Raw genomic sequence first — 12,039 nt, 5'->3', positions numbered from 1 at the left:
TTTTATTGCCAATTGTGTCTTCCTCTTGTGAACAATCTCTTTAAATTTGTATTTAAAATATTTCTGCAGATATATTATAAACACACACTATGACTTAAAACTTCTAGCTTTTTAAACGTTAATCAGAATTTGTAAATTGTATTTCAAAAATAGTTTATTTGAATTCAGTGTGTTAGTTGCTGTGCAATAACATATTATTTGGTCATACAATGCAAAACAGCAACACAGATGCAATAAATCTAAGAGGAACTAGGTGGATAAAGTAAGATCATAATCACTATGTACACCTAAATGTAGAACTTGCATTTTAGAAGAGTTGTTGTCTATTACACAGCTTCTCGGTCATGACTCAGAGCCTCACCCTGTGCTTTCTCTCCGCTTTATTTCCCTACAAAATCCTACCTTTCAGTTGGTATTTATCATTTCCCTCAAACTGTAGCTCTTCCAGAAAGTATTCTTGGCAGGCCTGTACTGTAAACAAAAGCTCCTAAAATCAAACAGTAAAATTTCAAAATGTGAGGCAAAGCAAAAAGAATAAAAGCAATCAAGCTAACATTCCCATCTTAGTGTGCAGGAACAATGGAGAAAGGCAGGGATTCTGTCAAACTTAAGATGTTCTGGCCCATTCCAGAAGACTACTTGCTGCTTCCCTCTCAGTAGGGCCATCTCATTTACATAATTTGTGGGTAGCAGAGCAAAATAAAGATGCCAAGCCCCGTGTTCGAGAAGCAGAAAAGGCTTTTTTCCTTATTCTCTGTGATGTCTCTCTTGACTTGTTATGGTATATTGTTTAATTCTTTATGCCTTCAGGCACAGAAATACTCACAGGCCTTGAGCAGATCCTTCCAATTGTCAAGAGTTTGGCCCAGCGACTTGGTGCCTGTAGTGCGCATGCCTGACCTTGACCCTCCCTGCACTCGGGCCCAGGACTCTAAAGAGGATGCTTGGTGACTAGGGTCACTGGACAGGGTCAAGGAAGTGGGCACAGCAACGTGTAGGGGACAGCCATACTTAAGCTGAAGCTGTAAGCCACCAGTGCATGCTCGGTTGCCTCATCTGACCTCACTTACAAAACAAAAATTCGAAGATAAAGTTATAGGCCAGGTGCGATGGCTCATGCCTGTAATCCCAGCATTTTGGGAGGTCGAGGAGGGTGGATAACAAGGTCAGGAGATCAAGACCATCCTGGCTAACATAGTGAAACCCCATCTCTACTAAAAATACAAAAAAAAAAAAAAAAAATTGGCCAGTCGTAGTGGTGGGTGCCTGTAGTCCCAGCTACTCGGGAAGCTGAGGCAGAAGAATGGCCTGAACCCAGGAGGCGGAGGTGACGGTGAGTCAAGATCGCACCACTGCCTGGGTGACAGAACAAGACTCTGTCTAAAAAAAAAAAGATAAAGTTGTTATCAATTCCAAGGTAGCGTCAAACCCCAAGCATGGGACATACTTCCAGGCATGGATCCCTGTGGGACTGTGTGGCTCATAAGAACATGAAACAGGCCCTGACTCTAGATGATTGTTGTAGGAAAATTTGTGAGGAAGAGGTGAGTAGGAGAAGGGATGAGTGAGTAGAACTAGGGATGGAGGATGACATCATTGACATTCAGTCTTTTCCAGATTTGAGCTGGGTCTTAAGGCTAGAATGATGTCACTATTACATCCTATCTCATAACAACAGCAGTAAGCTGTGATCTTTCTTCTCAATCACTGACACACTACAGATTAAGGATAAAATCAAAGGATATCCCTGAGTGGCTAGTTGGGCCAAGTGAGGCCATCTGTTTCAGCATGATGACCACTAGCTACTGGGAGCTGCAGAGCTCCAAGCTGCCAGCTGTGAGCAGAATTATTATTTTCTTACCGTTATCTTCATCAGGGGCCCTGCTAGTCTCAGTGCTGCTTAAACCTCCTTGTGCTTAGGATCAGCTTTTAAAACACGTTTTAAATAAAGTATATGTTAACACTGCACATATAGGGAAGAGTTGTCTCTCGGGTGGGTGGGGTGGTCTGCTTCCAATCAATGTCTTTTTCTTTTTTTCAGAACAAAAAATATTTCCCTCCTATGTGTTAAGGCTTTAGTTGTTTCCCATTGTTTTTAGATTACAGTCTAATTGTTCTTAGCAGATATCTTTATATAGCTTTTTGGTATTCCTTCTATATGTCATCTATATTCACAGTCTCTCTTAGGAACTACCACTGTCTGCCAATATCATAACCCTATGGCACGTGGCCTTTTTACTTATATATTATTTTCCTTATTAGTTTTAAACTCTTGAAAGGAAAAATGTTCTCTCATATATTATTGAATCCCTGGGGCCTTATGGTGCCTGCCACGTCAGAAGCTCAATAAATATTAGTCAAGTGAATGAATATTGATTTAAGAATTTTGCCTATGGGGGAGCTGGTACAATAAGCTGACGAGATTTTGGAGAGAGAAAATACTAAGAATATTCATTACAGAATGAAATCATCATAACCCCAATAGTAGCAGCTGGCACAACTGCTTCTCTCTCTATCCTCCCTATTTGGCACAAGAATGGAGTGGGTATGGTGATTGAATGTCCATCAGCCCAGCTTCATGATCTTTTGGAGCCATTTAGACTCCTCAACAGGCTCCATCAATGGAAGGTCTGCTGCAGCCACAGCTGCTACTCTTTCCACTTTGAAGGCTGCTTTCCATCGCATTGGCTGGATCACATCAAAGGCACTTTAAAACATGGGAGCAGCTGCTGTAACATCTGCCACAACCTGACAGTGGACCTTTCCCAAGAAGGCTCATCAATTTTAAAGCACTTTCACAGCAAATTGGAGAACAAAACGAAGAATCTGAGAGCAGAGGTGGCTGTACTACGTATTCAATACCTTCAAAATCTGTGCCTGCTTGTTCAGCTTTTGTGTACTCACTAGCAAAAAGTGCTTTCATTGAACAGTGATCATAGTTACAGCTACCACGTACTTGGCTTTGACTCTCTTAGTTGATATTTATAGGGGGATAGTATGACACCACTTTGAAGTATAGATCACTGTTTTCCTTTAGACCAAAATTTTCAATGTTTTAGTTTTCCAAGTCCAGACTTCACGATTTTTCTGTGCCTATATACAGCCTGTAACAGAATTAATATAATAAAATCCATAAATTAACTGGTTCTTTAATTTTAAAGAAAGGGGCTGGACCTTGTGGCTCACATCTATAATCCCAGCACTTTGGGAAGCCGAGGCAGGAGGACTGCTTCAGCCCAGGAATTGGAAACCAGCCTGAATAACATAGTGAGACATCATCTATTTTTTTTTAAAGGAAATTTTATATCACTAGAACTAATGGAAACAATGAATAAAATTATAATAAATAGAAACTATAAAATAAACAATGGAAATTGATGTAATCAATTAAAAATCAACATGAATAATAAAATTTAAAATAAAGAAAATAACAATTCAGATAATCTGTGGCAATGTCCCTTTTAAGTTAAAGCAAATAAGAAGATCTTTATTAAGAATAAAACTGTTTATGTGCGTGTATATGTTAGTGACATCTGAGAATTACATCTCACATGTGTATCCTTTTGGAAAAAAAAAATATTTAGCCATCTCCATGGATAGAGTTTTGGTAGCGGAGAACATTATTGCCCTACTCCTCTGGGTGAGTTTTTTTTTTTTTTTTTTTTGAGACGGAGTCTCGCTCTGTCGCCCAGCCTGGAGTGCAGTGGCCGGATCTCAGCTCACTGCAAGCTCCGCCTGCCGGGTTCACGCCATTCTCCTGCCTCAGCCTCCCAAGTAGCTGGGACTACAGGCGCTCGCCACCTCGTCCGGCTAGTTTTTTGTGTTTTTTTAGTAGAGACGGGGTTTCACCGTGTTAGCCAGGATGGTCTTGATCTCCTGACCTCGTGATCCGCCCGTCTCAGCCTCCCAAAGTTCTGGGATTACAGACTTGAGCCATCGCGCCCGGCCGTGAGTTTTTAATAAATGGACATTTTCCATAAACATGCTCCACCCTCTCTTAGCCCCACGACTTTCTTTGCCATAGGAAAGGTAGAGAAATGTATCTAGGTGGGGAGTTGTCTTAATAACAATATATGTGTAAATGAATGTAGAGAGCCACTTCTGTCTTTTTCTTAGAAGCAGGTATGACCTCAGAGATCTCTGCTCCTCTTGGGAAGTGTATCTCTTCTGTGGCATCTGTTCTTCAGAGATGCCGGTGGTATCAGAGGAATAAAGATTTGGCTTTGCTAATTTGGGGGCTGGTTTTCTCCTTCATCAAGAACCTGGTCCTCCTTCAGAGTTAAGTACTACTTAGTTTCAGCAACAAGTTAGTTAAATATGACTAATATTGAGATATAATAAGGGGCTCAACCAATTAGCTAATATTGTTTTAAATTATGTCCTCCGATCTGGAGTACTAACAATAATATATTGATTTTCTTTCTATTGTTTTTTATTTTTCAAATTGTTCAAAACAGAATGAGAAAGAGGGCCACTATTATGGGAAGTGGTCCTCTGTGACTATCAACTTACTGAGCAGTAAGTGCTTATTTCTACTATGGTTCCAATGTCCCCTCCAAAACTCATGTTGAAATTTAATTGCCATTGGGAAGGTATTAGGAGATGGAACTAAGAAGTGATCAGGCCATGAGGGCTCCACTTTCGTGAATGGATTAATACTGTTATTGCAGCAGTGAGTTAATTATCATGAGAGCAGGTTGCTACAAAAGTGAGTTTAGGCCCCCCTCTCTCTCTCTCTCCTGTACTCTCTTGCCTTTCCACTTTCCGCCATGGGATGACACTGCACAAGGTCCCTCAGCAGATGCCAGTGACATGCTCTTGGACTTCCTAGCTGCCAGAACCATGAGCCAAATACATTTCTGTTCATTATCAGCTACCCAGTCTGTGTTATCCTGTTATAAGCAACACAAAATAGACTAAGACAATTTCTGACAAGAATAATGTGATTTTATTGAATTTCCTTACTCCCATAAACCAGGTGAAATGATTTCTAGAATTTTTTTTTTTTTTTATTCTGGGTATGTTCATTTGTTTGGTTATATCTTAAAGTTGATGGAAGATATATTTCTTATCTGCTCCCATCTAATTTAGGTAAATATTTAAGGGTAATTTATCAAGGTTTTACAGTGCTTCTCTATAATGTTAAAATATTCTCAGAGAATTTTGCAGATAAGTTGATAATAAAGTAATTCAAAAAGCAAAGATGCTTAAAACACTTTTACTTTATCATTCCTGTAAACAGTTCAAAATAAGTTTCTTTGACTCTGAAAAACAAAGCAAGGATCAGCAATATTCCAAGCAAAAGTCAAAAAGTTTGCTTCAGCTTTCTGACTTCTGTCCATTTAGTTAACTCTTGTTTTGCTTGATATTCTTGAGCATTTCAGCTCTTTATGAGTCCTGTACATTTTTTTTCATTCCAATGTTACAGTCTCCAAAGTTACCAGAGGCCTACATTTGGGAGTGCCTGTTAAAGTCATATAGCTTATTATAACCATCTTTTGAAAAGGATTAAAACAAGACAACTTTCTGTGAATAGAAAAATGTCCAAGGTAGTTACCGTTAGAAACACGATGGAAAAGAAGTTTGGTTACCTCCATGGTTTATAATAACTTAACATAACGACTTTAATTATGATTGGCAGCATATACTTAGACATTAGAATTTTAGAAAGCTCATACAATTTTGGAACATATATTAGCATTATTTACCAAGATATAACCTAAAGAAGATTGAACATCATTTTGGCAATCCATGTATCTAAACATGTCAAATAACCCTGTTTACCTCTCTTTTATGGACACTTCAGGGGCCCTCTGAAGTATTCCAAAAGCCAGGTGCCAGGGAAGACAGTTTTGAAACTGAAGGTTGATTTTGGGAAGGCTGTCAAACATGTTCGAGATATCAAATATCAAAACACTTGATATTATGAAATAGTGTTCCAAATTGCCATTAAGTTATTTATTTTGCCAAAAGGATGACTCAGAAATTTCAAAGAAGCAAAAACCTTTTATAACCTTATAACCCTGTTGAATTTAGTTAATATGTTCAACCTCTTCTGCAAGATTAATTTCACCACTTGTTTGAAACTTCAGCTTTTTCCTAATTTAAACAATCCTTTAACCCTAGGCAAAAGTATACATTTCCATACCTTCTTATAATATTTTACAAAAAAAAAAATTACTGTTTTACACACCTTGCATGTAAATCTATTTCCTGTAGTCGCAATTACATGTTGGAATAGTAACTCCTTGCAATTTTTAACTTTTAAGGTAAAGACTTGGTAAGTTGTTTAATTGTGTGCTAGGTGGAGCCAAGGTTTGACTCCCAGCATAATTAAGAGCGAGGTTAGTTTCATATGTCCCCAGGCCTTACCAGTTGTGAAATCTTCAAGTCAAATAATTCTCAAAACCCAAAAGCAGTTTTAACCTCAAAACACTTAGATAGAAAACCTTGCATCTCCCCTGCATTTTACCAATAGTCTTTAGGGCTGTTTTTATTTCTCAAAGATTAAAGTCATGTGAATTGAAAGGTACCACAGCTTTTAACTTCTCTTAAAAAAATACTTGATTCAAGTGCTTGTCTTTCTTTAGGCCAAATTAATTAGAGCTCTTTTTACAGATATCACACACAGTACACACACAGACAGGCAGAACAAAATCCAGTCGCTGGGTGGGGCCCGTTAAGAGACAGGAGTAGAAAAACATGCAGATATTGGCCAGAGAGGGCTCATCCCCTAAGGCAGGATTGCTAAACAAAGTCCTGCCAAGCAGTTATGGGCCATGCCCCGGGATGTGTAAAACAAGATGGAGGCTTACAGCACAAACCATACAGACACAGGAAGCATAGCAGATTGGCCACAGCCCAAGACTAGCCCTACAAGTCATTTTTCACAATTAAAGCTTTACAGAGAATATACACAGAGATTCTTATCATTCCTCGCCTAGTAAAATGTCTTCTAGAAAGAAAAAAAACTTGCTTAAACTTAACTGCTGATATTGTGGAGAAGAGGAAAGAAAAAAAGGTTTTAAAATGCCTGGGGAAGAACCTCTTATTCTTATGCAAGTGTTTCCTTCACCAGGGAGAGAAGTTTAATTGCTGTGGGTTGGAGCTGGGCTCCCTGACTCCAGGAGGAGGAGACTGCGTGGGCACATGGTGGAAAAAGGCTGCCAGCCTTCCGCTGCGGCCTGAGCCATGTGTCCCAGCCCTGGCAAGGAGGGGAGAGTGGCAGGGAGCTGGTGATCCGTCCTGAAAAAAAAGGAAAAGGTCATGGAAACACCCGCAAGCTATGAGCGTGGGAGCATGGTTTCCTCCACCCTCTGAAATCCAAAGATAAAAGGCTTAGAAGCAACAGTGAGAAGTTTTGAGTCCCCATTTCACTCATCGCTTCTCCACTTGAGCCCCCAAGCTGTGCATCGAAAATGTTGCAGAACTTTTCCATAGTTCAGCTAAAGATGGGGTTCTTTGTCCCATGGCCATGAAAATTCAGGCTGCCAAACAATTTGAACGGTTAGTAAAACAGGGTTTTAGTGGGTGAAAAGAGAAGAAAAGGGGAAAACAGGGACACGTCCAGAGTCCCTACTAGAGGGCTTCCCACCTGGCTTTTTGAATCCCTGGTTACACCCAGGAAGAGGAGAAGCCAGGCTCCTTCTTGCTGCAAAGGTCACAAACTTCCTGAGGCTCCACCCAAGTGCGCTGGCCGTTTTCAGTTTTTCCAAGGATCCCTCTCCCATCTGACTTGTCTCACTAGGGCTCATGGTATAAAATATCTGGTACAGTAATGATAATTACAGCACTTTCCATATATTAGTAGCTAAGTTCTAGAGAGTCTCCTTTAATTTTGACAACAACCCATGAAATAGGTGTTCTTATTTTTTTCTTTTTACAAGATTAAATCAAGGCCAGAAATGTGGGATGGAGATGGACAGAGGGCTTCCCATGTACTGAAGGCAGACTGAACAAAGGCTTAAGAAAGCACATGGCATACACTGAGGGTCAGGCAAGAAATTCTGTTGAATTAGCTAAGTGAATATGTTAATTGAGATGCGGAAGTATCTGAAAATCCAGACACATGGGATTAACATGTTATGGTTGACATAACCAAGGGGAAGGAAAGGAAAGTAAGTGACTTTAAATAAATTTCTTCTATTAGCCAGGCAGAGGATTAGGCACATTGAAATGTTGATTCTTTTCATTCTCATGACACTGTGCCAAAGAGATATTTTAATTTCTATTTTATAAAAGGAACAAGAGAATGTGAGTTTAGCAACTTACTCTCAATCACACAAGTAGTAATTGATAGATTTTAGATTTAAAGTATACCCCAGATTGAACCTACAGCAAAGTGGAGCAGTTAGAAAGAGGAATGAGTAAGAGAGAATAATTTCCGTTTGAGTAAAACTGCATTTAAGGTGGTCATATGTTATCATGTGGCAAAATCCTGTTTATTAGTGGATTGTAGTACTGTAGCACTGGTCAAGGCTTAACAAGAATACTTGACAATTATATCCTAGTAGCAGTAGAAGATACCATATCCTCATCTTTTTTTCCTGCCCCATGTGTACCTCAAGAATTCATTCTCCTCTTCCCCATTTTGTAACAACCAAGAGGTTTACATGGATTAAGTTTACCCTTCACTCCAGAGAGTCCCTTAGCTTCATGAAAATTGTGTCTTCATTACTGCAGTTACTGGGTCAGAAATTAACAAGTATATGGTGAGCACGGGTGCCATATTCTAATTCAAGGGTGGTCCAATCAATTTATACAAGCTTAAAATGTTTACTTGAAATTTTAAAAAGCTCCCACCCACTATACCCTCTTCTCTGTCTGAATGAACACATAAGCTTGTTGCTTTTAGAACACTCTTCCTAATATGGGGGAAATCAGGCAGAGAATGGAGCAAATACAAAGACACCAGATACACTAAGCCTGAAAATTAGCCTCTCTTTGGAAGTTTTCACTGTCCAAGTCTTTAAATCCACCAAATAATTCATTACTAAACCAATTTGGATTGAGTTATCTTAATTGAAAAAAAAAAATTCTAAAACTAAATTTGACCTATTGTATTTTTATAAGAAACAGACCCTAAAATGTGAGTTAAGTTGGGAAGTAGGGCAGAGACAGTGAATAGCTACTTAACCAGGAACCAAGATAGCCTTAATATTCCAATCAGATCAACTAATCTTTAAAGAGGCCTCTTTCTGACTCTAGGCCACTGGCTTCCCTATTTCCTAGAGCATTAACTTTAGAACACTTATAAATTCTTTCCCTTGGAGATGTAAATTGTTTAGAAAGTCTCCTGCCAGTGTTACAATCCAGGAATGTCTTTCTCAAGGACTTGAGAGACATCCCTTTTATTTCTAATTTTTAAAAAATGATTGATTGATTGATTCATCCATTCATTCACTTACTGTTGGATAAGGTCTTGGGGTGTCACCCAGGCTGGAGTACAGTGGAGCAATCACAGCTCACTGCAGCTTCCAGCTCCTGGGCTCAAGTGATCCTCTGGCCCTAGCCTCCAGAGCAATTGGGACTACAGTCACAGACTCCAGGCTCATTGTTGGGAATAAGAGTTTGGAGTCGCAAAGAAAATGAGCACTTACACAGACAACATCTCTGCAAGGCAAATTTACCTCTGCAGAAGGATGCATCTCACGTATGCAGCAATGGCAAGAGCACACAGAACAAAGAAAGCAGGGGATTTTATTATCTCTAACACAGTTTTTGCTTCTGTGTCTTTCCGCTATTGGCTAGGGTTGGAACGCACAGTCTAAACTAGTCCTGATTGGCTTAACATTTAAACTTTGTTAGATAAGGTAGGCACATAAGGGAGGTGAGAAGAGAGAGAAAGGGGGTCATTTATGGGGGACTAGGAAGGTAACCTATTCCGTAATAAGGAAAGGAATGTGGGCTGGGGTTGTAGCAAGTTCAGGCATGCCTAGGTTTATTCAGACAAGTTAGGGCACAGCAAAGACAAAGGGGTATTTGGAATTATAGGATAGAGAATGAGGAAACTGGATAAGCTGTTTGAAGAGGAAACCTAACTGCATCTAACAATTTTCTCCCTTTTGATATTTATAGTTTTTTATCTTCAAACCTTTTTAACATGTCTTGACTTTGTTGTTCTGCCTGATCTTCTAAAAGAAAGAGCTTATCTGAATAAGGCAGGGGAGAACTGAGGAAGGTTTTGGTGAGAGTTGTTTCAATAAGTCTTTGTATTAACCCTCGAGCACAGGGTATGAGGCAACATCCAACAAGAATTAATACACTTATAACAACTGCCAGGGAGGTGACTATTGAAGTCATTAGCTTTTTCCACCCACTGAACCACTTTTCCATGAGGCTTCTAAAAGGGTCATCTATTCCAGAGTTTTTAGCCAGTTCATCTGATAGAGAGGTAAGGCCCTGCAAAGACTTTGTAATTGTCCCATCAGGGACTGTGTTGTTAGTGATGAAAGTACAACACTGGGATCTGATCATGACACAAACTCCACCTTTCTCTGCTACGATCATGTCTGATGCCATTCTATTTTCCCAGGCCATTTGACTAGTGGGCCCTAATTGTTCAGCTATTCCTTTAGTGGCATCTCTGGTATAGTCAATAAATCATTGCTGGTTATAGTAAATGTAATTTATCCAGTCTACATTTTTATTAATACTTACCCACCAGGACAATGTGGATTGAAACCCCTCAGCTATTTGGTTTCAAGCACTAAATTCATTTTTCACTCCTCGTGGAACCCTGATGGCATTTATATAAACTTGAGGATCAAAAGACTCATGAAGGGTCTCTTTCAGTTTACAGCACTTTGCTTTTACTTTTTCTAGTTGATGAAATGCCAGGGTGAAAGGGATAGCCAATTGAAATAGAGCACAAGTTCTGCTCCAGTTACTTGGCAGAGTGTCCACAGAGGTCTACCACAATACCACCATACATCCACTCAGGGATGGCTAAGGGCAGACTGATGGGTAAGGTCTTGGAATGGCCTAAGCTCTTTCCATCCCTCTAACTCTCCAAGGAACCCTAAGGTTTCCCCCCTGTTGTGAGAGACACGAGACAAACTTGGCATTGGAAGGTGGAGGCTGGATGGCCCTTGGGACCTGACCCGCAGGGTGTTGAACTTCCGGGAAGAACAGAGAAAGAGCTTGGCACAATTTGTCTTCCCAGACTGTGGGGTCTTGAAAAAGAGCTACCATACAGCTCATGCCCAGTTGGCAGGGAGGCTATCCAAGTGGAAAGGGGACAATCTGGGCCTCTGGTCTACCATGTGCACAAGTGTAACAGTCGCTTTTGCTTAGGGTGTAGACGGAATATTTAATCTATTGTAGTCAGATATTTATATCTCAGTATCCTGTCTCAACTGCTAGGGTTTGTTTTAGATCTTTTACTTCTATAATGAACACCTTGGTTTTATCTTTAGGTACAGGAATAACAGGTATTTGGTTCAAAGCTGAAACTATTGGGGATGGAGAAGGGCGGGCAGGAAACAAAGTGTATCTCAAAAATGCCTATACGATCTCTCTGTTAACATAGTCCCCTATACCATAGAGGTGGCTGAGGGTGGGCCTAGAGTCAGTAGAGGTAGGGATAGTAATGAAAATGAGGATGGGGTTGCATTGGTGAGATTGGCAATCAGGGGAAGCAGTTCCTTTAGTAAAATGAAGGTAAGGTTTTAGGGAGGTAAGGTTTTAGCCAAGGCTAGGCTTCCTTCTGAGGAAAGATACTTTGGAATAGCCTTAATCCTGGGTCCCTTCCTCCATGGGGTGACTTTCTTAGAGCTAGAGTGCAGTGGCACTATCTTGGCTCACTGCAAGCTCTGCCTCCCGGGTTCATGCCACTCTCCTGCCTCAGCCTCCCGAGTAGCTGGGACTACAGGCACCCGCCACCATGCCCCGCTAATTTTTTTGTATTTTTTAGTAGAGACCGTGTTTCACCTTGTTAGCCAGGACCGTTTCGATCTCCTGACCTTGTGATCTGCCTGCCTCAGCCTCCCAAAGTGCTGGTATTACAGGCGTGAGCCACCATGCCTGGCCTTGTTTTGT

The sequence above is a fragment of the Rhinopithecus bieti genome, unplaced genomic scaffold (genome assembly GCF_001698545.2).
Source record: "Rhinopithecus bieti isolate Rb0 unplaced genomic scaffold, ASM169854v2 scaffold_69822, whole genome shotgun sequence".
Classification (NCBI taxonomy): domain Eukaryota; kingdom Metazoa; phylum Chordata; class Mammalia; order Primates; family Cercopithecidae; genus Rhinopithecus; species Rhinopithecus bieti.
Note: the sequence above shows the minus strand (reverse complement) of the source record.